At 43.5% G+C, this 26,390-nt stretch overlaps 1 protein-coding gene across 5 annotated transcripts in view; it reads left to right on the forward strand.

Moving 5' to 3' along the window:
* Positions 1-11,488: 11,488 nt before the first annotated feature.
* Positions 11,489-26,390, forward strand: part of LOC104694460 (serine/threonine-protein kinase PAK 3) — a 129,458-nt gene continuing 114,556 nt past the window's right edge. For all 5 annotated transcript variants that reach the window (XM_039571897.1, XM_039571895.1, XM_039571901.1 and 2 more), the window contains exon 1: positions 11,489-11,710. The gene's annotated coding sequence lies outside the window, so the exon portion shown is untranslated. The remainder of the gene's footprint in view (positions 11,711-26,390) is intronic.

Consider the following 26,390-nt stretch of genomic DNA (forward strand, 5'->3'; position numbering starts at 1 on the left):
GGAACTGTGGGGTGATTTGGGACATTCAGTGAGGTAGGAAGGGCTGTCTCCTCCAATTTCACTGTATTTATTGGGGATTTAATGTATTTTTTTAAAGATATTTGCAGTGGAAATCAGTTTGTCGAAGGTCATCTAATTGAATCTACAGCCCTGGCAACCCTTCACAAAGGATGCCAGGAATGACCGAGTTGCTAATGCTTAACTGTGAATACCCAGCAGGGGTCCTCCACAGGCCTGAATACAGTCAATTATGTTATTTTTCTAAATATTAGTGACTCAGCTGTCTCTGCTTGTGAAGAGTTGCCAGGGTCACAGATACAATCAGACAGATCCTCCCCCTCTTCTCTTCTAAGAGATGGGGAGAATCTTTTAAATATTGCACAAAATAATCCTGAAGTGGAGAGAAGGGTTCTCACAGGCTCTGCTGTTTCTCCAGGGGGTTCACAGGGTCTCCCTGGTTTGAGGAGTGCCAGGGGCCAGGTAGGGCACTGTGTAAGTGCTTGGGGGGAGCACTGCTGTGTGTGAGCAGCCTCCCAGCCCTGTGACATAAATACAGATTTCACAGTTTAGCTCAACAGGCACTAGGACTGAGACATGACAAAATACACAGGTGCCACCAGCTTGTTTCACCCCTTTAACACTTTTTTGTTCTTTCTGTCTTCTCCTCTCCCTCCCACCTCTCATCATGCTCCAAATATCTCTATGAAAGGAATGTTTCTGTGTACTGTAACAATTCAGTTTTCCGTTTTCCTCTGTAGACTTGGAGGACAAGTCTTGGAGACAAGGGCTCTTGGAGACACAAGAGTGGTGGCTAAGGAGAGCATTCATGGTCCGGAGGGTTCTTCCTTGACACTTACAGATGCCTCAGCAGCTGCAATCCTTTGCCCTCTACACAGAGCTCTGCAAGTATTTTAGGTTTTTGGTTGTAACTTCCTTAGTTTTTGCCAAAAAGGCTCTTTTCCAAAGCCCAGCCTTCTCCAGAAACAGCATCCCTATCCCTGTGGTCCATAGCCCAGCTTTTCTTATCTGATCAACAGTTTTTGGCAGAAGGGAAAAATCCCTCTAGAGCATTTGGGTGCCTGTGCATTGTTTTGGCCCAAGTTTGAGGTAGTGCTTTGGAGTTGGCAAAGTTTCCTAATTTACTGCTGTTAAATTTTATCCAATTTTAGGAATATTATGTGGATGTGGCCAATTTCCAGCTATTCTGAATCCATTGCAAATACTTTTCCAGCATGTGTCCAAGTATAATCCAATTTTGATGTTTTTAATTTTCCTGTACAATTTTCCTGTAAGTACCTTCAGGCCTGGCATCTGAACTGCAGTGTGTAGGGGTTCAGCTGCTTGGAGCCCAAGTCCCAGGAGCTGAGACCTTTATTCCTTCTGGTCCCTGTCTGTCCTAGAGGTGGAAAGCCCAGACTGGGTCTCTAGTCACCACTGATGTTGCATCTCTGACTTGTTGAACATACATTATTTCATGTGAGAGTGAGGATCTAGGCATCTTCTTGGAATGAGCAGAGAGTCTGGAGTCATAAGGTGTCTTCTGCTACTTGACATCAGTACACTTCAAATCGGGGTACTGGTGTTCCAGCTGTGTTAGAAATACAGTGGCTAGATAAAACTGCAGTGAAAGCAGAACTGAAATTTCGAATGTTTCAGTACTGCAGAGAGCTTGACTTTGAAGAGCTGGACATTATCGAAAGGGTGCCTTTGTAGCTTGTTCTTGCTATAAAAACAGGGAGGAAACCAAGCCACCTCTGTTATAGAGTTTCCCCTGGCTGGAGCTCCCCTAGGGAGAAAGAAAATAACCCAGCAAGGGAGAGGAGGCTCACTGTGTTTAGACAGCCTGCCCTGATCTGCATGTGCTTCTCAGGAGGAGGAGTGCCCTACGAAGGTTTTCATGTCCGGCTAATTACCAAGGCCACTGCCTCCCTCCTGTAGGAGGATATGGTTTGGGCAGCAGCTGTAGCACTCTAACTGAAGAAGAGATGGTTTCCTCAATGTTTTCGTTTTTAATTCACTGCCTTCTCCCCAGGTCGTTGTCATGATGGGCGAATACATAGTGCTAAATGCTGTCCTCAGGCATTTATGAGGACTCCATTGTGGAAAACTGGAATCTGGATATTATTAATGTTGCAAAGTTATGTGTGACCTACTTCAGTCATAGAAATGATCAGGACAGCAGCATCCTGTCTTGTGCTCCAGCTCATCCAAGTATTCATCACTGATGTAAATTGTAATGTCCATTGTTACAAGCAGCTGACAAGCATACATCAAAAAGAGAACTGAAGACATTTCTAACTTCCTTTTCAGCAAATACACATTTACTTTTCTTCTATTGACACAGTCATCCATAATTGTTAACAAGACTTCCTGGTTTTCTGTTCAATAACATTCAATAACTTAAACGCTTGGCAGAATTATATCCATAACAAAAGTGATGTTATCAGTCAGTGTGCTCAGGCTTTGTGAGGGGGAAATTCCCTTCTGATTCTATCCTCAAAGAGTTCCACCCTATTCAGAGATACATTATACTACTGATTGGTCATGAGACATTTTGCAGGCCAAATTCATGGCTAAAGGAAGCAGGCAGGAAAGCACCAGTTCAATTTATTTGAACTCATTAACATCAGCAATTACTCACTTTTTGGTTCTTCTGTGCCACAGTTTTTGACTGCCTGACAGAACTGGTTTAAGGAATGTGTGACAGTATCTGATTTAAGTACAAGAAAATTAATAATAAAAGGGGAAATGTTTTTACACTGACACAGAACAGGTTTAGATTAGATCTTAGGAAGAAATTCTTCCCTGTAAGGGGGATGAGGTACTGGCGCATCTTGCCCAGAGCAGCTGTGGATGTCCCATCCCTGGAAGTGTGCAAGGCCAGGTTGGATGAGGCTCTGAGCAATCTGGTTTATTAAAAGGTGTCCCTGCTCATGGCAGAGGGGTGGAACGACATGATCTTTAGACTCCTTTCCTACCCAAACCATTCTATGATTCTACAAAAATTACCATCTGACAGTAGAGGGATACAGTACGGAGCAGAATTGTTATTGTTGTAGCATCCTTAACAATCCTTACCCCTGAATCCAGAGGCATGAAGAGGGGGAAGGGAGCAGGACTTCCAGCAGCTCTTTGTTCTATATTGCTCTGCCCAAATGTAGGTGCTTCATCAGAGGCTCTGCTGACAAGAAGGGAACCAGACCTTAGCTCATCTAGTGATTTCATGGCTGGCACTGCTGTTACACTGCACTGTCTTAACTGAAGACACTTGAAAAGTTGTGGACTTTTCAGGTTGTCCTTTTTAGAAACAGAGAAACTGAGACACAGTGAGAGGAAATGCTTTGTGTGAAGGTACCCATCAGCTCAGAGCAGAATTACAACAGACCTTGTCTCAAGTTTCTGGTTTAGTGTGCTACCAACTGAGTGATATTGCTATTAAAAAACGTGCTCTTTCATGTATTTATGCATTTATTTGGGTATTTCAGATCTCAGGAGGACTCAAATCTCCCTCTTCCTCAGTTAAGAAATGGGAGAACCACATATGAGGTGACAATCTTACTTACTCTTCTACCATGACCATTTAAAAGAGAACGGAGAAGCAGCTGATACTGAAAAAAAGTAACACTCAAACAAAAGCCCCCGAGAGCTGGGTAAAAGTTTTTTTAAAACCAATCTTCTGCTTACTTTTATTTTAACAGGCCATCTTCCAAACTTACACAAGGCTAACTATATTACAAGGCATAGATTAACACAGAGAAGTTCTCTAAAGCAGACCTGTTGGAGTTGTCTTTAATATTAAAAGCAGAGTGTTTGTTTTCTTTAATATGGAGGGCAGCACCAATAAAAACACCAGGGAAAGGCCAGTATTACTAGATCACATGTCTGCTTTTATCTCACAGCAGAGTTATAGTAGAATGATTTTTGCTTGGAGACTTGAAAGCTGGACTGCATCCTTTCATGCTGAAATCATATCTCCTGCAAGGATTATTGGAGGATATAATGTTTCCTTCAGCTTCTTATTTTCTCCACTCCTGAACTTGGACTCCTGACCTCAACTTTTCTCTGGTTATGACCAAGCATTGGCCTTCAATTGAATAGCTGAGCTTTTTACAATCAGATCAGCTTTTGCTCTTGTAATTTCAGACTCATTTTGTGACATTGATATTGTAGATCTTAATTAAAAGCCAAACATTTTATATCTTGGGTAATGACCATACAGGAACTGCCAGGTTTTGCTCCCACGTGTGTAACCATCCAAAACATTCAATATGTGTGACTGGAGTCAGCAGAGTCGTGTACACTTTGCATGGGGGCCCCTGTTCCTCTTTGTGTCCCTTTTGCAGCACAGCTCTGCACCTGTGCTTTGCTCTGGGGGTCACAAAGACTCGTCCGTGAATGGCAGGTAATTCAGGGTTCATGGTAGCCGAGTCTGGACCCTCTCATTAGTTGAACAGCTAATCAGGCAGAAATCTGTGGGGCTCTGCAGTTAATTACAGGGCAGGGTTAGAGGGTGGGTGCTAAAAATACCTATTTCTTGGCTATGCCACTGTTGCTTGCTAGAACCAGTGGAGGCTAATTGCACTGGATTATCTGCACAGATAGGGTTAGACGTACTGTTCAGAAAAGTACAGAATCTGGGAAGCCTTCTGTTCATGGGACTTGTGATGGTTTTTTTAATTGTTCTTTATTAATTGGATGTGATGTGCCTTGTGCTTTCTCTCACTACAGATGAAATGAAGATCGGAGTTTGGTTGTACAGCTACACTGTCAGCTTGAGTGTACAGCTATTGATTGATCTTGTAGTCAATAAATTTGAATGTCTTCAATTGTTTGAGACACCAAAAAACCAGGTGTTGAAATATGGTCTTGAAATCATACTGCACTGGGCTTGGTACAGTCATTTGTTATCACTGTAACAACTACTTCATTGACATTTCTTATTTGTGTGAGTGTGAAAATAAGGATAACCAGGTACCTCTGCAATATCGTCCTGTAAAAACTTGGCTGCAGCCTTACTGTATTTAAATTACTTTCTGGTAAGAGTGGGACTCTCAGAGTATTTTAAAGGAAGATTGAGAGAAGGTTATTTAGCAGAGTCTTTCAAGCTGATGAAACTGTTTTCCAGAACACAAAATATGCCTGGACAAATGGGACTGCTAGTGAGTTTTGCCTCTGAATATAGTAGATATTATCTTCACTCTGAAGTTGGTGGCAGAAATATCTCTGGTATAAATGGAACAGGGAGCAGTACCTATCAAAGAGCATAATTTTGCAGATTTTCCAGTTATTTGCATTGCCAGATGAGGACAGTTTAGGAGATTTTCACAGACACAAATTCTATATTTGGAAAAAAATAATATGCAAAAAGGGAAGTGTTTTGCAAAGCTGTTTATGCCTTTTGATTGGCACCTTACTGTAAACCATTTATTTTAGACTAGCCATCCTCTTAGGCTTAGGAGCTCATAGGAGGAATTACCTTCGGTAAATACATTTGTTTTATTTTTCAGTGTGTCAGTGGTAGTGAAAGTACATTAAGTGGGCCTTCACTGCATTGTGAAGAACTTATTAAACAAACCTAATAGAAAATGTAAAACACTTCAAGCACTAAAAGGAGGCATTAACTATTGCTAATTAAGATTGAACTTGCAGATATGGCATTCCTTTTAGTAGAAATGTAGGAAACACTGTCCCTTAGTGGTGGTGAGGAAGTACTGCTTAGGAAATAGCTGCACAACTCCTTGTTCATCTGACTATGTACATTGTGCTGAATGTCTGTTGCTGGCAATTAATAGCAGCACAGGGCATGCAAAAGCCTTGGGTTATGTCCTGACATTGTACAGTAACTAATGGAGTCTGGAAAAAGAAGGTCAGCACTACTCAGAGGTTGTTTATTTCCAGCACAGGCTGAAAAGTACAGAACTTGATCCCAACATAATTTGTACCCCTGTGAGTGCCTCACTTTTACACCAGTGGTGCTGAACTCACTGTGTGACACCCTTATGCTGTAAGAAAATAACACCTTCACTTCCTAGTGCAGCTGAGAAAAAGCTGGTGTGCATTTGGGCAGGTATGTCACAGGCAGACAAAACCATGTAATTTTTCTTCTTGGCACCCAGGCTTCCTCACTGCCTTTGGGAGAAGTCATTCCTGGGCTTCAGGCACTGCTCTGGAGAAACTTGCTCCTTTCTGTCTGTGCAGCCATGGTCTATGGATAGTCTGAGGATTCAGTCTCCAGAGCTGTGTAGTTTGCCTGCAAGAAACTCATTATCAGTTAAAAATGAGGATTTGTCATTTTCTGCATTTATCTGTTCAGCTTAACAGGTGTAATTGCCTTGTGAGGATAGTAAGACTATTTACAAATCTATTTGCATGGCTTCTTTTAGATCTTTTAAAAATCATTCTGTCAATACACTATTTTTGCCAGAAGTATATTTTTGTCTCAGCCCTGGTGCATAACTGATTGTCAACAATATAAACAAAAAGGCGTTTGGTGGGAGTGCTGCTAAAGTCTGGCAATGTAATGTGCCTTTTTTGTACCTGCTTCTGGAGAGTCCCAAGGCCTGACACCTCTCCATTACTCTGGCACAGCATGCAGACAGTGTAAGCCAAGGACCTGGGAGGCTTGCTGACGATTGTCTGGGTTGTATCTGCTTAGACAGTGGGCTTTTGGGGGATTTGTCTCTTAAATCCTGGATATACAGGATTCCATCTGTTGGGATATACTTGGTGAAGCTGGACTGGCTCTTAAGAATTTTTCCAGTATAGAGATAGGTCAACATGTGAGCAGGAAGAGGCTCAGAATGTGTAACTGTAATAATCATGATTAATTTTCCTCTGCAGCTCTCTAAAGACAGAAGGGAACGAATCCTGTGAGCAGTGAACTATCTGCTACCTTGCCATTGCTTTTAGCCTCATTTCCTGCACTCCCAGCTTTCTTTAGTCGCAGTGGCATGTTCAGAGTGAAACACTGAGCTTTTGATTGCCTTCAGCTGAAAACTTGTCCGAAATCCTCCTCTGAGGCTTTTTAGGAGAAGAGCTCAACTTATCCAAACGATCACATGGATGCTTTGTCTGGACCTTTCTGTTTCTTCAGTCTTCTCCCCTCCTAAGTGCATCCTTACAAAGCTTTAGAGAAAGTTTTCCTCAGGTAGTATCTGTGGGGTTCTTTTCTGGAAACTCCTGAGTTACTAACCATTAACTTATTCTGGTAAATTAAAATGCAGATTTTTGGCTGCAGTACTGACCAAAGTAAAAAAGTGGTAGTGAATAAAAGTACCATTTTTCAATAAGAATATCAGTAGAATAATGTAAAAATTGCCAAGTTTTGAGAAGAAACAGTCTTCATCATCTTTCTCTTGTAATAACTTGAAATGCAGTAGAATGAATTTTTATCTCAAATTCGTGGGTTTTAAGACCATTCATTTCCTTTGGGAATTCATCTGTGTTTTATTAACAGCATGTTGTTTTATCATATTGTAGCATTTATCAGTTGAAATACGTACTTTTTATAGACACTGACAGTATTACTGATAATAACAGTGAGACATCAGTTACCAAGGTCTGGAAGAAAAACTCAAAGAAAACCAGGAACATAGAAGAGGATGTTACAGAGGTAACCCAGACATGATCTCAAGAAGTGACCAGCTATGGCCAGCTCTCTCTTTTGTTCTAACATTCATGATGCCCATAGCCACAAGGTAGCCTTGTGTTCCATATGTAAAGCTCTACACATACCCTCACACCAAGGCAGTTGCTGGGTTACGGGCTGTGGGACTGATTGTTGGGTAGTTTCACTTCTCTCCTCGGAAGAGCGTAACCGAACACAGTGAGTAGCACAGCTGGTGCCTCTGTAATGGACAGTGTTTTTGGACACGTGTGTTTTGGTGGCTTCTTGAGGTCTGTGGGTGTCTCTGTAATTTAACTGGGGACATTTTTCAGGGCTGAACTGTCAAATCTCCAGTGCTGCCTGTTCCTCAGACTCCTGCTCTCAGCTTGTACTCTGGGCACGGGAGTTTACCCAGAGAAAGATCACAGCAGGACTGTAGCATAAATCACAGATGGGGTGTGTGCACGTATTGAAGAGGAGAGGGATGAGATGAAGCTGAACCTGCCTGCACATTTAATGGAAAACACTTCCAAGGGTAGTTCAGTGGCCTACTACAGCTCTCTGGCCAATGCACATTTGTTTTCCCACTTCCCAGATAAGCCTGCTTTGCTGGGAGGTCTCGGAGCACACACAACATGCCTGTGAGATGGTGGGTGATACACTGGGTGCTTATGTTCTCTTCCTGTATGTTTTGTAGGATTCCCTGATGTATGAAAACCTCTGACTGTATCCCATATGTGTCACCTGGCTGTACAAAAGATGAGCATTCGAAACCAACAAAAGCTTATGTGAATTCACAGTATGTTGAGTGCTGCCCCATAGATGCTGTGTCGCTCTTCAGACACAGAACTGAATGGCATCATCCATTGGGATGTAGCAAAACACTGCTTCTGTGCCCTGATTTGCCTGTAAAGCTGTCAGTGGATGGCTCAGGGCAGTCTTTAAGGAAAGAACTTTTTCTAATTACCAGCAGATGTGCTGGAAGTGCTATCTAGTAGGAAGAGCAAGGCATATATGCAGATAGGATACCTTCATCTTTCCAGTCATTTTCATACTTCCTGTTAGATGATCAGCACATCTCTGTGCTCACAGTGGAAAAAGAATGAAGGTGTTGTAAGCCTTCATTTAAGCACCATCTGTGAGGTGTTTTGAGATCCCTGGGATGGAAGAAGGATAGTGATGGATATGTGTGCTGACATATAGTGGAAATCAGCAATGTATTTTGGGGTGTGAGGAGCCATTTTTGATAGTCTGTGTTAGACTGTTAATGGAAATTTGCTTTAATTACACCATGGATTTGTTTGCATCAGCTTCACGCACAGCCTTGTTCCTTTTCATGCAGTTGAGGAATCTGACAGGAGATGGTTGATTTCCTACCTTCATACACTTTGGAGAAGAATTTTAAAAACTTGAAAATATCTATAGTGCTTTAGTGGTTTTATGAAACTGTTGATTTTTTAAAATTGGTTTTATTAAACCATTAGATTACAACAGATGGGTTAATTTATCTCACTATGTCTTTATATATATTTAGATGGTTCCCATCTCTGTAGGACTTGTGTCCTCCCAAGTATTTTAAAACAGAAAAAAAGCCTTTCTTTCTCCACCTTTCTATCTAGCCGCTAAGAGGAATAGCAAGCTATTAGTTCATAGGCTTGGATTTGTTGGGCTGGGTACTAGCGTTCTTTGCATGATTGTGTGTGAAGAAATGAAGCTCAGGGGGGAAGTTTTGCATTTGCTTCTGACTGCATTCAGATCTGGGTTATTTCTATCTCTGTGAGGCAAAGTAAGTTCCACAGTGCAGAAATACTGCCTGGGAAATATGAAACTCCCACAGTCTTTTCTCACCCCTTGGTCAATGGTGGCAGTGCTCCAGCAGGAGCTGGCTGTGGAAGATTATTAAGGGCTTTGAATATCAGAAAAGAAGACCAAAGTCTGCAGTTAGTAGGAATCTAGGGTGAGCAAAGCACACTGCTCTCCTTTGCTAAGCAGACATCTGCTGTATTTTACACCTGCTGTGGTTTATTTCAAAGCACAGAGAATTTCAGTAATTAAGCTGCAAGACACAGTTTATGCACCAGTGTGTCCAGGCGTGCACTCCTTAGGATGAGGTGCAATCTTCTGGCCAGTCCCATCTGGAAGAGGGCATTTCTGCTGACATGGTTGTTCAGCCATCCAGTGGCAATGTGGAGGACACAGACACCCTAAGGCTGTGAGACAGATGCAGCAGCTGACTAAGCAACTCTGCTGCTGTTGGGATGTGAAGGAAATGTTTAACACAAAACTGAGAAGAGATGAATCTGCACAGTCCAGAATGGCAGGTTCTAAACAAGACACCAGACCGAAGAGGTATCACCTTCATTGACCATTTCACTGTTCCCACAAGACAGAATTTTACGGAGTTTAAGTTCTACCATGATGTTGAGAGCAGTTGGCTTCTGGGGACAACAGAGATCTCAGTAAAGACTTGCTAGATGTTTCAGAGATGTTTATTGTGTCCCAGTCATTTCTTGAGAACATGTCCACCATCTGATGTGAGTTACTCCTGTAGTAGAGTTTAGAAGAGCCTTTTACAACCCATCTACCACCTGCATCCACATGCCACAGAACAATTATCAGGAGTTTCAGTTGCTGTGTGTTCAGGCCTGCCCAGGCTAGCCTTCATCTTTCTGGTCCAGGCAATCTGAGCTTCATAAGCATGGTGGCATGGATCTAACCAAGCTTGCCAGGGGCTGTGGAGACATTTGTAGGTTGATGCCACCAAGTCCTCATTACTAGTAGCATCCTGTAAGCTGGAATCCAGTCAGCTCAGCTGTGCCTAAGTGCTGACTTCACCCTTTCCTCCTGTGTATGGGCAGGTTGTGGTGTTTTGGTCCATGAGTTCAGGTCTTTTTCACTGTCTTTTCTGCCACAGGCCACCAGAGCATCCCATTGTGCTGTGTGACAGGAAAGGTGGATAGCAGAGTTCTCTAGAGTAGCTAAGGCTTAGGGATGGACAGGGTTTCACCACCTCATCTCTGCTGTGCCTCTTGGTTAAGGGAGATGTTCTGCAAGTCTGATTCAGCATGACAGCACATGCTGAATTAAGAAATTAACATTTGCCTTAGTTAGATGGATGTTCATTTGGTGTCTCTCTGCTCCTCAGCCTAGGCAGGAAGCCAGCGGCACAGTTTAGCTCGTTGAGAGCCCTCGTTGCTCTCTGGCGTTCTGTGGAAGATGGGGGGCGTTTATAAGGCACAAATCCCCGCAGTGCCCGAGAGCAGCGCAGCTCTGCAGCGGCACTCGGCAGAAGGCTGGTTTAAAACCAAGCCACTGATGGTGATTGGGGTCCTTGCGGGAACCCCCGGCGCTGCTCCGGGCTGCGTGCGCGGCTGCTCCGGACGGAGCCCGCGGGCACGCGTAACCCCGCAAAGCTCCGGGGGCCTGGGTAAGCCCCAGGTTCAGCCGGCCACCGGCAGTAGTGTCCCCGCACCGCGGGATGTCACTACGGAGCCAGCGGACACGTGTATTTCGCTGCATTTTATAGCCTTTCCTCTAGTGCCATGACCGAGCGTCACTGAGGGCACCGCTGCCTTCAGCGGGCTCTGGGGCCGCCGAGCGCACCCCGGCGGGCACCGGGCAGCCCGCCCATCACTGGGGTGGAGAAAATTATTCGCCACTTTTTGCCTCTCAAGTAACCTCTGCCTCTCGGGGACGGCACCGCTTTCCCACCCCGCCCGGGGACCAAGGGACCGGGACGCCGCTGCCGCCCGGGGGCTGCGGGTAGCCGAGCCCCGGGAGCGGATCCCCGGCTGCGGGGGCCGCCCGCATCCAGTCCCGGAGCATCGCGGAAGGAGGAGGGGGGCGAAAGCGGGTTCACTTCCGCCTGGCTGCAGGAACCACAAGCCCCCACAATATATTAGAATAATAATAATAGAAAGGTTCCCCCCCATCCCCGTTTTTGTCCCCCTGGAAGGAGGGGTGGAGAGCAGAGCAGCGAGGCTGCCGGAGGGCGGATCGATGTGGAGCCGGTGAGGCACCGCGGCCGGCCCCATCTCCCCGCCGGCACCGCGGCCGCGGCCGGCAGGACAAGCGCAGCCTCCCCGCGGAGAGGCCAGGGAGAAGGTCTGTGCTTTGCCTTTGTACCTAGCGTGCCCGGCACGGCTGTGCCCTGGGCGGAGGGGCTGGGCGGGCTCCTGGCAGCCCGCGGTCCCCTGCAGCCAGCCAGCCGGGCAACAAAGCCCAGCCGGGGTCCGTGCGAGGCTGCAGCTTGCGGGGGGCTGGGGAGAGCCGTGGCTCTTTGTCAGCACCCGGCTCTCTTCGGAAGTTCCCAAATCTGTGCCTTGTAACCGCCCCGAACCCTGTCCTCTGGCTGGGGGTCTGGTTAGTTTGAGGCTCCAGGGAAAATTGGCTCCATGGAAAAGGCTCTGGCATGTGCCCGGCGGTGCCGGTTGGGCCTGGATGCTGCGGGACCGGGATGCCGCGCTGCTGGCTGGCGCTGCAGGCAGGCACGGGGAGCCTGGCGAGGGGCGGGAAGGGGGGGAGGCCAAGGGCTCTGCAGGCTCCTCGTGTGAGCCACCGGCGAGCCAGGCTGCTTGTCCGCTGGGCCGAGTTGAGTGCCAGAGATGCACCTTCCCATGCCAGATGCACCTTCAGGGACTTGCCATTCAAATATCTTAAGATCAGTTGCTTTTCACATATTAAACATTTCCCAACTTTTGTCTTGTTATTTTTAATCTGGAGGCTCAGCGGGATGGTCTTGAGTGTCTTTACACGAGTCACTTCCAGACTCACAGGAGGACAGTGATTGGAACGGGCTGCCTTTGAAGCCAGTCACAGCCTAAAACTCCTAATCTTGCCAGTGCCATAATCCATCCGCCTGTCTAGCCATTCCCGGTTTGGATCTGATGCCCTAGTTTAAGGGATCACCATCAACTGGCTGAGCAGTTTAAGAGATTGATAATGGTAAATACAATATTAGAAGTGGAGATGAGCACTGTGGGCTTCTACTGAAACAAGACCGAAGGTTAAATTAGCCATCCTCCCCTTGGGTCAGGTGCAGAGCTCCCCTCTGTCCTGTTACTGTAACTTCTGTGCAGCATTTTCTCGCTCGGCAGACTCTGGGTGTTCTCTCCAACAGAGATAGTGAGCGCTGAGATCCTGGAGAAACTTTGTTGCAGCAAAGTCTCTAACGCTGACAGAAGTCCCATCAGGGATGACTTACTGGCTGCTGGAACACTCTTTCCATTCTTTTTAAAGAAGTAACTGCTCTAATTGCACCCCCACATGTTAACAGTTTTCTTCACAAAGGTGAAGCCTGTGGTCTGTATGTCTTCAAGTCATTCTCATTGGAGTGAGAATTCGAAGGATCATGCAAAGATTCAGGTTAGGATAAGTATATGTTAACTGAGAGATAAATGTGTTGACTGCTGTGCTCTCTGGTATACTTTTAAAAGGAAGAGAGGCTGATGAGCGGGATGGGCAAGGCTATTCCAATAGCTCTGATGTTGAAAGTAACTTCTAAACTAGGGATCATAAGTATGCTGATTCTGTTTGTATTTATCTTCATTCTTTTAAAATTTGTGTTTAATGTCTAAGAGAGCTGAACACCTTGAATTCCAGAGTGCTTTGATGCCTCAAACCTGTATACTGGTAGCTGAGCATTGTACTTTGGAAATCCTGCCAGTGGCCTCCACAATTTAATATTACTTTAATGTATAGCAGTGTATAAGGGAAGTGATTTGCTTAAGACTAGTGTAAGACTGGGGAAAAAACCCTGGCCTCTCATTGCCCTGTGCCTCTACTTCCCCTTCCAATTCCATTCTTCTTGCCCCTTTTTGTTCAGCCAGAAGTGTGACAGCTAGAGTTGTTTAGGAGCTACTTGCCCTCCTTTCTGAACCTTTTAGAGGAACTACTGTCACAGGAGGGAAGAGGGAAGAGAAAGTGTGAGTGTTCAGTCTAGAGAGATATCCAGAAATGAAGGTATGGCACAGAAGGAATGAGAAGCAGTGAGCTAATGTGGTCTGAGAGCTGTTTCATGAAAAAAACTACTGGTCTATCTGTCATCTTGCTCATTTCCTTTCATGAAGACTGAAGGTGTGTTGAAAACAGTTTAAAGTTCATGTTCTGAAGCATGTGAATTAAGCTCCTAAATTATATGTGAGGAAGTGGAGTGACTTCTCAGTGGTCCTGCAGTCACAGCTTCGCGTAGCATTCAGCTGGGGTGCAAGTGTCTCATGGTGTGGTTACTTGCAAAGAGTTTTAATAATGGGCTGAGGAACACAGTTTCTCTTTTGCTTGTGAATCTGCAGAGGAAGGGAAATAATTTTCTTTGATTCTGCTTCCCTTTGAATAATTTCTTCTGAGATCTCTTCTGCCTGTGAAGTGACTTGAATTTGTGGTGGGGACAGGATGTAACTCTGGTTTCTTGGTCAGCTGGAGAAGAAAGCCCTAACTGGTTAGGCAGTTATGTAGATCTGCTGCTGTAATACGGTTGACAGCTACAATAGCATGGTTAAGTCTAATTCATTTGTGTATCTTTCCTGTAAAAACTGAGTCTTGTGAAGGTAACCATCACTTCAGAGTCAGTTACACTCAGCTGTGAGCTTGGGGTTTATACCACAGAAACATTTGCCCTAGCACAGGGACAAGTGGGTAGGAGTAAAAGTAGTAAAATATTAACTTTGGATTATACTATTTGTTGCAAAGATGTGAAAATAAGTGAGAGGTGCTTTACCTGTGAATGAAGTACAGCCCTGAAAGATAGAAGTATGGCACGGTGCTGAACAGTATGGTACAGGTAGGGCCGTCCCCCTGCCATAGGCAGCAGTGATCCAGAGCATGAATCTTACTGCATCTGTTGTCTGACGTAGATGTTTCAATTGCTGAGATTTCAAATTAGTCTGTAAAAACTAGGATAACACATCCCCCAAAAGCCTTACCAGCAGTTGCAATGTTATTTGAATGCTGTTGTGTGGATTTCTCTTTTAAACTGGGTTTACTCTCCAGAAGCCAGGGAAATCTGAATATTTATCTGCATTAGCAGAATGGTATTAAATGCAAAATCCTTAGCTGCCATGAATATTTATTCTTATCTTAGCTGGCTTCAAACTGCATCTCTGGCTGATTGCCATCCCTGAAGGTTATTTTCACAGAGGTTTTGGAGTGGACGCTCACACACTGATACACCTCTAGATTTCACGTTCCCTGATATTTCTAAACAGATTGTCAGTAGTTGGCAAACAACTCCATAAAAACAGACAGTCATTGAAGAAAGTATGGGCCCAAAAATACCTTTGGGCATCAACAGATATCACTTTAAATCATCGTTTCAGTATATGTAAATACTCCCAGTCTCTCACAGCGCTCTCTTAAGATTGAGTGCCTTGAAATTATCCTCCTAGTTGAAGCCTTAGCTCTTCAGATAGAATAAGATACATTTTGAGATCCTAAAGGATTTTTTCATTTGAAAACTCCCCAGTAATCTTTCTTTCAGTGCATCATATTCTACAAGGTTTCACTATGGAACCAGTGGTCCATAGTCACAGGTCTGTCGAGCACAGCACGGTATGTATAGCATCTCCATGGACACACTGGGACCACAGTGGATGAAGTGTTCTTCAAGTACACTGGAGGGGGTTTCTGAGTGTAGAACTCTAGTTGTGGGTGCTGGCCCTTTTGGGTATTTTGTGGGTGCTGCTGAGTACTGGCAGCCTGTCTCCATTCTTAATTAGTGCAGAGGGTGAGTTTAAGTATTATAGAAATATATTAATATTTAATAAGGCCCTACAGTATGATTCTAAATTTACCTAAGAAAAATCATAGAATAATTTAGGATGGATGTGACTTGTGGGGTTGGTATAGTCCAAATATAGCTCAAAACAGCACCAATTTTTAGCAGGTTACTCAGGACTTGGTTCAGTTAAATTAGCACTACCTCCAAAAACAGAGATCCTACAATCTCTCTGATGCAATTTCAATGTTTGACCATCCTCATGAAAAAAAAGTCTAATCAGAATTCCTTCCCCATGTTTCAGTTTGTGTCTGTTACCTTTCACTGTACACCTCTTGGAAGAGTCTGGTTCCATCTTCTGTACCTTCTTGGTAGGTAAAGGTATATGCATAAAAAGGTAGATAGAGAGCGAGGATAGAAGAGATGTGAAAAGGGCCTTTTCATAGCTGCTTCCTAAGGTTTACACCATGTGGTTTACTCTGATGTGAAGTTAAGATTGGCACAGCTGTAGCCTTGCAATGAACCTGTCTCCTAAATCCTGCCTTTGAATGCAGCCTTATGTGACAGACTGCGGACTGTGTTACTGGACTGGATGAAGTGCTGAATTAATGTGTCTCCTTCTCTACCTCTGGGGTTTTCCATGAGCCTCTTGCAGTTTCAAGTCATGAAACCCATTCATTGGCATGTTTTTCTTTTAAGGGATTAATTTGGTTTTGAGGTGGATCCATCCTGTCATATTTGTATGGCATAAGACATTTCCTTCCCTGATACCAAGTGTGTCCCAAGCAAAGTCACTGACCAGTATCAGCAGTTTTCCAAATTTCAAACCTTGGTCACCATCGAGTAGCAGGATTATCTGCAAGGCAGCTTGTGACCATGAGCATCAAACACAGTGGAAGTTACAGATTTCTATGGGAAAGGGAATGGGAAAGGGAGAGGGAAAGGGAAAGGGAAAGGAAAAGGAAAGGGAAGGGAATGGTATGGATCACCTGTGCTGGCCTCACATGTCACTAGGCCTCATAAACAAGAGATTTGGAAGAGCATGTGAAGAGCATGAAGCTGTGTCGGGAGAGGTTTAGGTTGGATATTAGGAAAAGGTTCTTCACCAGAGGGTGGCTGGGCACTGGAACACGCTGCCCAGGGAAGTGGTCACAGCACCAGCCTGACAGAGCTCAAGAAGCATTTGGAGAATGCTCTCAGACACATGGTGGGATTACTGGGGTTGTCCTGGGCAGGGCCAGTTGGACTTGATGATCCTTGTGGGTTCCTTTCAACTCAGGATATTCTGTGGTTCTATGATTCTATGAACATGTGTCAGCCAAAGCAAAATGGAAATTAAACTGTGTGGGAGATAAAACCACCTTTGTAGGTGAAATAATGAAATACACCATTTATGACTTCTGAAGTTGAGAAATTTGTATTTAACTTTTGCCATCCCTCCCATGACCTGGACCACTGCTCCTTTCTCCTATGTTGTTGTTAGATTGTACGGAGTTTGTTAATAAAACCTTTTCCAATAGGCTCAAGCAGGTTAATGCACTTTGATATACATATGGTATTAAAATATTACATATTTAATACATTAAAAAATGTATTAAAAAAATCAGTGAAGCACTGATTGAATTTTCAGTAACAATTTCTGTTCTAGTTCTTAATGGCTGATTTATGCAGAGGTTAGCAGAGAGCAATAATCAAACAACGTCTCTTACATAATCAGGATCAGCTGGAAAAACTGACCTGCTGTCTGGCAGTTGGTGTGAATGTTGTATTTTTGTGGTAGCATAAGGACTGCAATATTAGAGTAGGTCTGAAGGTCACCTACTCTGCTGTTCTAGCCTGATATGACTTGTCCTGGGCAGCTCAGGTGACAGTGTAAAGACCATATGATAGGAACTTGCTGGCCAGTCCATTTCCCCACATTGTAGCTCATTTTCTTGCCTTCATAGATCAGCACACAGATCAATATGTTTTTCAGAAGTTTATCCTTATAAATTCAAGGATGCTTTCCAGCAGCAGTGATACTAAATTCTACAACAGGCTACCTAGAGAGGATGCAGCATCTTCACTGCTGAAGATTTTGGGGAGTAAGAAAGCAAGTAGTGCTAAGAACGTAAGTATTCAAGTGGGGGGTTCAGGTCTGCACCATCAGTAAAACATTGCTGAGAGCTTCTATTTCACACACAGGTGGTCACTCCTGAATGTCTGCAGGACAACCTCTCTTCCTTGCCCACCTTCCAGATGTTGCCATCAAAAACATCCCTTTCATCCTGCCTGTGGGTGAATGTACAGCACAAGGCTGACTGGCAGGGAAGAGGCTGTGACACTGCAGCTTTTCTGCCACGTTAAGTAGTTCAAAACATGTAGGGTGTGGAGCTAAACAAAACATGGGAGAGGTTACCATTTCCCTCTTTCAGGATGCTGGGGTGGTTACACAAATACATAAAAATATGGGATATAGCAGTGGGAAAAGATATGTGTAGAAATACCCATCATAATTCTATTGAACTCAACAGGAATTTATGCCCTGATCTTTAGGTTTGCTCTACACCTAACCTTTAATGTATTTAATCAACCTTCCCATTGCTCAAGGGCCTCATCAAAATTTGATTAGCCCTTTTAAGGAAAACAGTTTATTGCTGAGTAACAGTGAATCAAATCCTTCAGATTAATTAAAAGTCAGGAAGAGCCCAGAACCAAACAAGGCGGTAAGATCTCTGACCTCTGGAAGAAGCCCTGGAAAGCCTGTTACTGAAGGAACTTTCTCTGCTCATCCACACAAGCTCCTATAGCAGGACTCCCAGACCTGTGGTACTCTTTGGAGTACACATTGGCAGGACAAACTTATCTGAGAAAGAGGCTGTGAGTACAGGAAGATCCCCATTTAGTGCTGAGGTCACAGGACTATTATCAGCTGATTTGGGTTCTTGTCCTGCTGTGAGAGACTGGATTGTTCACTTAACCTCCCTGCACTTTGCATCTTCCAGATAGAAAACTATTTTTATTTATCTCTTTGAGATCTCTGTAAAAAGGATGCTATGTATCATTCTCACTCTTTACAGACAGCTAGAGGCAAATCATATAAAAGCTCCGTAAATGCAGCACATTTTGGCCTGGCAGGTCTTTAATGACTATTTCACTGGGACTCCTTAATAGCTGCAAGAACTGAAATGGAATATCCTCCTCTTTCATAGTCAGAAAGGCACTTAAGACAGGTGTCTGCCCAGGCCATTGTCCAGCACAGAGTGCACTGGGAGAGCACATGCCCACATGAGGTTTCATCAGAGTGTGGGATTTCATTTCTGCCATACCACCTGCAAATCGTGGCAGCCATGTGACAAATGGGGCAAGAGCCTTTTGCCTGTTTTCTGGGACTTTCCCATAGGATCAAAAAAACTGTCCATTTTCATTTTCAGGTTAGTGCTTATATTATTAATTAATGAAGAAGGGGGATAAAGAGGTCTGTTGGCTTTGCCCCTCCTTAATGTTTATCAGGGGAAAAATTATACCTTGAAGAACTGTTTATTTTAAGATTTTTCCTCTGCTAACAGCTAACGATGTTTACCACTGATCTCCCCAGCAGGGGCTGTAGTGTCTTTGGCTCAGAGCCTGCACAGGAAGAATAAGGGAATAATAAGCTGAAGGGTTGTTTTTAGGGGATTTTTGACTGTTGTTTGTTTTCTTCATTATGTGTTCAGTGCTTGTCTCCATGAGAAAACTCTAGGTAACCATAGAACTGAGGAAATTCTAGTATCTTGGGAACTGAGGAGTGAAAGATGAGAAATATGATGGAGAGCAGATTTGCAGGCAAGAAACTGTTTATGTTTATACAGAACATTCAGCACTTGCCTGCAGTGCTTTGGCTGCAGTGTGGGTTTTTTCTGTAGACCACCCCAACAGAATCTGAGAAGAATAAATTAGATATTAGAGATCATCTTGAAATAATACTTTTGCAATCACATCCCAGCTCTGGCTATAAATATCCACCACAAAAGCAGAGTAATATCTATATGTAGTGTTTTACTGTAATGTTTGTGTTTGTCTTCCTTCCTTCACTCATTCTCACTCTGTGACGAGTGTGAGAGGTCTTAGCACTGACAGGAGGAGATGACACTTCCCCTCCAGCACAAGTTACTGCCTCGCTTCTGCTCACCTTCACCACTTAGGAGACACCTGCAACAGTGGAAAGTTCTTCCCCCAAAGGTAGAGCCAAGAAATGCTGCTAGATCTACATCTTCTCTCTGTTAAACAATGCTGAGTATTAAGCAGAGTGGGCCACGTTCCAGTGGCAAGATTGTAAATTGCCATTTGGTATAATTTTTAGAAATTCCATCCCCAGAAGTATCTGATTGGAAGGAAGTTCAATGAAAATTGAAATTCTTGAAGCCAAACAGTTCAGAAAAATAAGCCCTAGGTCCCAACACCTAAGCAGCTCTGCTCAAGATTACATGAGGAACCAGCTTTTAGTCCCTCCCCTTGGTGTTTTTTCATATTTCACCTATCGACTACAAAATCCTCAGCCACCTTCTGAACACCTCATCTAGGAAAGGACCCTCCTAATTCTGTGGAGTCCAGTGATCTTGTGACCCAAAATATTCTCCAGTTTATTCAAAAGTTTTCCTTAATTCCATAGAGTTTCTAGAGAATTAATCATTTTCCAGTAGTTCATAGAGAAGGAAACGTGCTGATCAAGATACTGAAATAGTTATTTGCTTTAACTGCCCAGATATGGCTTCTTGAATTTTCCAGTCAAGCTCCAGAGGTATTTATTCAAGTAAGATGATTAGATGACTTATTTTCAGTTGGTAATTAGTACATTGGCTTTAGGGAATGAAAACTGTTACATGAGAAACAAGAACAGCAACATCAACAAAAGATTTTCATCTGTTCCTTATGCCAGTATGTGTTGTGTGTAAATCTGTAATTCTCAGCTGCCTTACCATCAACCATGTCTGGAATCTGGGGTGTGCCTGTGGTGTGGAGTGACTTGCCTTTGCTAGCTCCTCGTCGGGCTTGTTTTGGAGAACAGCTTGGGAAGCTAAAGGCTTGCTGAGCCTGCCAAGATCTGTTCTAGGGAATCCCTGGCACTGTCACCACTGGAGCTTTGCACTTTTGACTTGGAATGAGATTGACCATCTATTGGACACCTTGCAGATTTTTAACACCAGTCTTCGCTTCAGAAGTTCCCATCATGGGGATCTGAAGGGGGATCCAAGCAGGTGAAGCCATGATTGCAATTTTCTAGAGTAAGTGCAGTGATAAGGAAGAGGTATGTGGGCACACGATATCTGTGTGGATTAACTCCTCTTTAATCCTTTAGGTTTGGGAGTGGAAGTAGCACCCCCTTTTTTTTCTTCCTGTTTCTCAGATGGAGGCAAAAAAAGAAGAAATTATCTCTGCTCTTCTGTATCTTTCTTGCAGAGAGCTTGTGAGGTACTAGGGAATCTCTCGATTAATTTGCTTCCTGTTTTTTCAAAAATGAGGTTCTTCCTCTAGGTTTTTCCAGATTTGATTTGACTGATGCATATGATGAGCAGAGTTAAAGCATCCTCTTGATGGTTAATAAACAGCCAGGAAAAAAACTCAGCTGAGGATCCCTGTCCAAGGGGCTCAAAATATGATGAATACAGAGTCATATTTTCAGAAAACAGAAATTAATTATTAATTTATTATTTCAGAAATCTGAGTTAACTCAGCCACGAAGACAGACATATAAACACAAAGACTTCATTCATTATTGATGTTAAGATATCAAACACATATTCTGGGAGACTTTATTTAAAGTGGAACTTACCTGTGTTTTCTAGAAAGGACAAAATATCTCATGAAAGTTTGCATATGATATCCCAAGTCTCGCTCTGAACTTCTCTCTGGAGAGTCCAGTCCTTGGCTGCTTTTTACTTAACTCTGAGGCTTAAATTAGGAATGGGGTGAAGTTTTGCCTCTTTTAAGATCAGGACAGTCTTAATTTTGAATCCAGGTGAGCATGTGGATTTCATACCCTTTTTAAAGAATTTGAGGCACAGTTTCCAATTTTCTATTTGGTATTTATTCTGATTCTCAATGAGAGAGTCAAGTTGGAAATCAAGGTATATGCCATTTGTGCTTACAAGAAATTACAGCTGTAATTACACAGAAAATTGGAAGCAATTTTAGGGAAAAGAAAGTCTAATTTTAGGAACTCTTAAGTAATTTGTCCAAAGTGTTTTAACATATATGAACAAGGACTGCTCATTTCCTTTTGTTGTATGTGCAAAGTTTGAATAAGGGGCTTATGGAGTGCAAGTAGTTACAAAGGAAATAGATTTCTTTATTGCTTGGCTTGCTTGTGAAATACATTTTATGTAATGAAGCACCGATTACCTAAATTAAAAATCCCAGACAATGCTGTTGTCTCGTTTGCTTGGAAGCAGAGACTCTGTGGACAAGGGAAAGCTTGCTTAAAGGCAATCTGTGACCCACTCTGTACCATTCTTATGCTAATGTGAGAATGGGTATCCTGGGCACCATCTGCTGTCCCTGAGGTCCTGGCCTTGGGCATTCAAAATTGGTTTGCTTTATTAATGCTAGGCCATCCAGAACAGCAGTGGTGCATTTGTTATAGTCTATGAAATCAGAAGTTCCAATTGTAAGCATACAGAGATAACTGTCACTTTTAATAATACACTCAAACATGATAGCCACCACTTTTTCCAACCTCTCAGGCAGAGATGCCATCTTTCAAGCTGGAGTTACCTTCAGCAAATACAACAAAGGCCTCTCTGGCTTTTCAGGGTGATGGGGTTTTACTTCCTTGGAAGGTCATTTCATTATGTACTGGATGGATTTATTGGCTGGCTCTGCATTTTAACTTTTGTAAATGCCCCCTAGAGAAACAGAAGTGTATCTTGATATAAATCAAAATTAATAAATAGGACATACAGTGTGATTATTTTTGAGGGACTAAAGGGTTGGGTTATCAAATATCCTCAACTAGTCTAATTAAACCAGTTGAGATTTAAAGGACACCATGCATCAGTTTTGTCTAAGCTTATTGTCAAGACAAATGGCTACAATCTCAGTTGTAAGTACCTAATAAAGTCTCATCTAATGATGATTCTGTTTGTGCTTATTAGCTATATGGTTCTTCCTTTGGTGTGCATGGCTAATTAGAAAACAATTCTCATGAATACTTACATTGCTCATTGTCAGGAGCCCCAAGTACAAGTCAAGATAGTTCAGCTGGTAGCCAGCAAGCCACGTGCTCCTGCCCTGCTGCTTGGGCCTGTAGTCTCAAAAGAGGCAGAGCACACAAAGCTCAGAACCTGCACGTCTCCTGCTTCATCCCTGTCAGGCGTGCTGGGCAGTTCCTGAGTTGACAACCAGTCCACTGCCTCCTATAGGACATAGAATCTTGGCTTCCTTCCATTTCCCAGGTGAGGGAAGCTGGGCTAATGCTGTGCCCTGGGTCCCCAAGCCTGTACCAGCTCTGGGAGCATTGGGGCTGTGCCAGATTCAGCCCCAAACTGCCCACAGTGGGGGTACAGGGGGAACTGGAGGTGTTCAGGGTGTGGGGAGGCAGTGAGGCCATGGTGAAAAATGTGACAGCCTGTGGTCTCAGCTGATGGCAAGCTTTTTGTGGTGTTGCAGTGAAAGAGTGTTTTATGGCAGAATGGGCATGGAACAGGTCCCCCAAGGCTGTTGGGTAATCCCATGAGAGTGTAATTTTGGGGGTTAGAGTCTGACTCTCCTGATTGCCCCATTTCAACTTGATCTGTATGCAGAATTTATTTATGATGACCTCTGTGAGGAAAAAAAATTAACCAGTTACCTAATAAGCCATGCAGCCAACAGGGAGAACAACTTTCAGCAGCTGGTTTTGTCCCCTCCCTTGCCTACAGAGCTTTCTGTTGTTTCTTTCAGTTATGGGTGAAGGAGACAAGCACTCCAGGGCCAGAGAAAATGAGAGTTAATTACACTGTGAAAGGTGCTGGTTCTTTCCCATCCCTGTCTCAGGTGCTTGAGAGTACAGCAGAGCCAGCAGAGTTCTTCAGTACTGTCATTTGCTTATTTTGAAAGCACTGGAAATACAAAGCTGGACCTCTTTCCCTGAAATGAAGACAATGAAGAGTAGGCTTCTTTTTGGTGTCAGCATTCATGTAAGTTGTGTCAAGATCAAGTGAAATTCAGCAGAGGTGGATCTCATATTATGTGTATATTTTAGAAAGGAGAGTAACAATATGTGTTTGCACTCCATAAAGTTTCTGGTGAATCTGTATTTCAATAGTTTTTGCTGTAAAATCTAGAAGGAATTGAGACATGCTGAGACATGCATAGAGGAGAAAATATTTGTATCTTGAGGACGAAGTTGAACATTTGGATGTGGAAGGTTGTCCTAGAAATCACTCTGGGTAATAGAATCACAGAATCCATCTTCCTTACTTTCTGGGTTCTTGTTTAGGAGACTGTCTTAGTGGAATGCAGGTGTAAAACAGAGGTGAAGAAAGGGGAGATGTGACATTCTACAGAATAATGAGGGGAAAGCTGACAACGATGTCCCCTTTGGCTCTTCTCAGCTGAAGTGCTGAACTTGGGCAGAGACCTGAGTATGTAAGACATGATTACAGACAGATAGCTGGTTACTCTTCAATTTCTCAGTGATTGAGAATGATCAAATCCCTGTGAAGCAGGGCCCTTACCGACCAGAGGAGCATTGCCAGGCTGTTACAGGGGCTGCTGCCCTGCTGCTCTGCCAGCTGCACACATGGAAGTTGTTCAGCATGTAGGTGCATCTGCTTATGAATGTGGTCCTAGAGACACATGCAGAGCTAGTGCAAGCACTGAACCAGGTATGAGGGGTTCAAAGTCCCTGATCTGTCAGGACAATTTCATTCCACATCAGGGACTAGTGTTTGAATCTGTCACATCTCAGCTTAGTGCAATAATAACTGGGTTTGCATGTCCTGGTTGGAAAGACTCCCATTTAAATGTGGATGATGCTTCAGAATGATTCTGCTGCATGAAAATACCACAATAGGTTTGTTTTCAACTCACTGTAGAAGGCACTGAATTACTGAAACTTGAAGCAAGTGCCATGAAGCAAAATAGTTGTCTTCTTATCAGGTCTTGTATGTAATACCTTCAGTTCACACAAACTGGGACTGAAGAGTATATGCAGGGTGTGTGTAAAGGCACAGCAGAGAGACTTAATGAATTGTTTATCATCTGGGGTGCCAATCTCTTTTAATTGTTGGCCAAAAAATTCTGCTGTGCTTGTACCTTGCCTGTACACTCTGATAATTATAGCAGTACAAGGTGTGAAACAGTAAACCTTTCAAGTTGAGTTCTGGTGTTCCTACTTGATTCTTCTCTTGAGAGGTATGATACTGACAGGGTTGATTGAACACTTTTGAAATATGTTTTTAGTTTCTTCCCTAGAAGTAACATGTGCCACTCCATTGGAAGACAATTGACAGCAACATCTAGGTTCTGGTAAGTGAAGGAAATCAGAAATGGCCAGAAGCAACTATTGTTAGAAATTAAGAGTTGGTGTCTGCACATGTCAGTGCAGTGTTCCTTATAATTTCATTGTTGACTGGGTAGGAAAAATAGTCCTGTTAGCATGCTGGTGCTTACATGAGGTATAGGGGTATCTGTCAAAATCTATTGAGGTGCTTGAAAAGTTGTGAAATAACATCTCTGCAAAGGATGCGTAAGCTCTTGGAGAGACTGCGGCAATGCTTCCAAGCCTTTATCACAGCCTGGAAGTCTCCATCTTCAAAAAGGCCCTGTTTATACTTGGACACAAACAACAGCAAGGGAAAGTTTGTGTCCAAAGAAGTTAGAAATAAATTGTGAGAAGAGATATATTCAGAGATGGCAGGACTGCAATGAGCAAGTCTTGGTTCTTCTGTGCAAGACTCTCTAGAGTGACAACTTTAGTTAGGGAGAGTGTAATTATTAGCTTTTGGAATGCCTAATATTGTTTCCTTCAAGCTGAGTTAACTTAACTTACTGCCACAGTATATACCATTTGTTCCCTTGTCAGCAGATACTGGTTGTCTTCTGCTCCCTTGTTATAGGAAGGACAGTTCAGGAGGCCAGAGGACAGGGATGACTCTCAGAGACACTGAATGCTGACAGTGGCTCAGTTTTGCTTACAATTATTTTTGTATTTCTGACTTGATCTAAGCTGAACAAGGTACTTGGTTCCTAGGTAGGTATTTTAAGATGCTGAGATATCAGTGTTACACAAATATTTTGGAAAACTATCCATCTCTCCTTCTCTCTAAACACAGTGACATTTGCTGCTGCTTGGCACAATGTCCCAGTTGGAAACCAAAGCCTCATGGTTAACCAGGAACTGGCACTAGGAAGTTGGACCTTGTTCTTGCTCGCTTTTTCAGACATCACACAGAGCTAGATACAGTGGGTGGGCTTTGGAAGCTACTGATTATAACAGTAACAGTGGCAGTGCCTTCCTCCCACCGTGCAAAACCAGTGCTTCCAATAGAGCACTTGAGCTGAGGGTACCTGGTCACGTTGGGATGACTGTTGGGTGGAAAACGAGAGCAACATTATGTGCTCCCAATCACCAGCTTCTCCTTTCCCAGAAATCTCATGAGTACTCACCTTATACCTGCAGATTAAAACATATTTAAACCTTAAGAAACATCTCGTGATGTGATTTATATCCTTGCATTTGTGCACAGTCATGGTTCCTTTCTAAGCAGAAAAGGTCCTAGCAGAATACAGGCAAGGAAGAAAGCTGAATAAAACAGTAACAGCAAAGGAGCTGGGAAGAACAGGACTGCTATTTACCTCCTGCTGGTTCTGTTCATCTCCTGGTGCTGCTGGGACACCTTCCGCTGACAGGTCCGTACTGCATGTGCTCAGCAAGAGCTCTTTCCTCGCTCTCTGTGTGTATGAGGCAGTTCATTTGCAAGGCCTCATTTAAACTGGTAGATCGAAATGCTTGCAGCTCTGCATATGCTTCCTCAGGAGAAAGGAATGTTTTCTCATTCCTGTCCTACTTGATATTTCACAGCTGCAGTTTGTCTTGTTTTCTCCCTGCCTAAGGCCCAGGAAGTGCTGCAA

This window comes from Corvus cornix, chromosome 4A (assembly GCF_000738735.6).
Source record: "Corvus cornix cornix isolate S_Up_H32 chromosome 4A, ASM73873v5, whole genome shotgun sequence".
Taxonomy (NCBI): domain Eukaryota; kingdom Metazoa; phylum Chordata; class Aves; order Passeriformes; family Corvidae; genus Corvus; species Corvus cornix.